The sequence below is a fragment of the Artemia franciscana genome, chromosome 7, assembly GCF_032884065.1.
Source record: "Artemia franciscana chromosome 7, ASM3288406v1, whole genome shotgun sequence".
NCBI lineage: Eukaryota > Metazoa > Arthropoda > Branchiopoda > Anostraca > Artemiidae > Artemia > Artemia franciscana.
The window spans coordinates 20897816-20898073 of NC_088869.1; positions in this window are offsets into that span (position 1 = coordinate 20897816).

Genomic DNA, 258 nt, shown 5'->3' on the forward strand with positions numbered 1-258 from the left:
TATCTTTGGCACAACACGGCAATGTTCACTACCTTTCTGCGCCAGTCTCTTTTGTTAATTAAAAATAGCATTAGAACTTCCAATTTCCGTTTGAATGAGCCATCTCACGATTTTCTACGATCACTACTTAAATAAGACCACCACTAGGAAAAAAAGAAACAAACAAATATACATTTATCAAGTAACGTCTTAGGTAAATATAGTGAGAGGCCTAGTTTTACTTCGAAGATTCCGCAATTTGTTCCGGGTATCTGTGTT